This window comes from Hydra vulgaris, chromosome 08 (genome assembly GCF_038396675.1).
Source record: "Hydra vulgaris chromosome 08, alternate assembly HydraT2T_AEP".
Classification (NCBI taxonomy): Eukaryota; Metazoa; Cnidaria; class Hydrozoa; order Anthoathecata; family Hydridae; genus Hydra; species Hydra vulgaris.
In genome coordinates, this window is record NC_088927.1 from 48,892,566 (window position 1) to 48,894,741 (window position 2,176).

A 2,176-nucleotide genomic window follows, 5' to 3' on the forward strand; every position below is an offset into this window, starting at 1 on the left:
TCTCCCTTCACCAGCAAAAAAACGAGAAAAATTAAAAAAAAAATGAAAGCAATTAAAGTTTAAAAAATTAAATTAAAAATAAATAAATATTGCCATCAGCAGTAATTTATATGAATTTTGTGCAGCTGTAAGGTATATTTTATTTTAGAGATGTTGTAGAAAATTTATTAAAATTTAATCATTTTAATTCATTGTATTATTGAGTATTTTCAATTTAATTAAAAACTATCATTAGAAAATGCTATTGCATCCTATTATAACTAAATAACATGCGTGTTATTAGAAAACCAAATCCAGTGTTGTAGTATCATCTCAAATCAAAATCTAAAAACACCTTATAACTTTCTAGAAAGTTATAAGGTATTTGAAGAATTCTTTAAACTGTTAAAATAAAATCATAGCACAAAACAATTTGTCACTCCTTTTTTAGTATAATGAATTGAATTAGTAGTAATGTTTAGATGATTGTAAATGATGTTGAGTTATATTTACATTGTTTTATGTTTTAGTTCGTGAAACTTTCAATTTGCCCATAATTGAAGAAGTGAAGTGGAACAACAGTAAAGTAACTGCTAATAGTTTTACTGCTCTTCTTAATGAACAAAATTTAGAGCTTACAATTCAAGCTCCACAATTTGTTGATATATTTAACTCTCAACAAGTTGGGTTTTTATTTGATTTAAATAAAGCTGACACAACTCAATCATCTCCATTATGCCAATTTTCATCTATTTTAAATGAATATGTAAATTTTGTGTTATCACCAAAGAAAATAAGTCAGAAATCTGAAAACCAATATATGGCTGGAGAATCTCATGTAAATACAATCTTGCTTATTCAGACCAAAAGTGATTGGTCTGAATAAGCAAGGTTGTATCATTCCTTTCATTGAAATCTGTCTTTCCTATTACAAGCTCAAGAAACTAATGGCTTTACTGCAGTGAATGAGGACACAAACCACATACAAATATTAAATATTTGTTGCAATCAAAAATTACAGTTAATGTTTTTTAATTAATATAAATACTTGCTCTTCCTTCAGACAATGATCCATGGGTTCGGAGAGAGTTTGATATATATTTTTTTGTTGGTTAAATGATTATGTGCACTTTATTGTTTTTTTAGATTTTATATTTTTTAGAACGAACTAATAAAATCAAAACACCTATCGATGTTCTTGCAATTTTAAATAAAAATCTATTTCAACCAAAAATATATGAAAAACTCCCGCTTCGATTATCACTGTCTCCATGTTTAATAATTACTGAGTTTAAGCGCCTTCATTCACTGTATAGTTTTATCGAAGAAGCATGTACATTTTTTTGTCAATTAAGTATTTGCAGGATCTTCAAATCATTTAGAAAATTTGCTTGATTTACAATGTAAAATAGGTTCCAAAAAAGGCAAAGGATGTCTTGTTTGAGAAATCTAAAGTAAGTAACATTAAATATTTTGTTCAACTCTTTTTAATGATATCATATAATGAATTTCTGAAAATGTCTACATTCTTTTTGTATTAAATAATCTGCTTAATGTAAAGTTTATCAATTTGTTTATTAAAAATATTTATACAAGATGTACATTTTAGTTTAAACTTAGTATAAAAAAATTAAAAGCATTTACACAATGCGTTAATTATAATGCAAAAATAGATTAAAATATAAAAAGAATAAAATTCAGTAGCTGGAAAGCTACTGAATTTTATTCTTTAGCTTGTTTAACTATTTTTAAAGAACAGCAATAATTTTAATCTAGTTTAATGAAATCTTTTAAAATATTTAGAAAATACCCGAATTAAATTAAATTTCTGGAAATTATATTATTAAAATTTGATTTTTTTTAAGTCTGATAATCTGCTCGATGAGTTAAAGATACCTGCAAAGTACGGTCCGCAAGTTCTGTATAACTTAACACAATATGGCGTTCAAAGTAGATCAGGGTGTGAAATGATTAACACAGAGTTACAGACAAGTAAAGAGGTTTTATGCGTTATTGTTTGCATATACTATTTGTTAGACCTCTCTTATCCATCTTCTTTTTCACAACTGATAAGTCTTTTGCAAGAGATGTTGCAAAATAAATACTTTGAAAAAAAAATCGAAAAAGACTTGCTCTTATATTGCTCTTATAAACAGTTGACTAAATTTTTTGACGTCTTCAAGTAACGCTAGTTTTT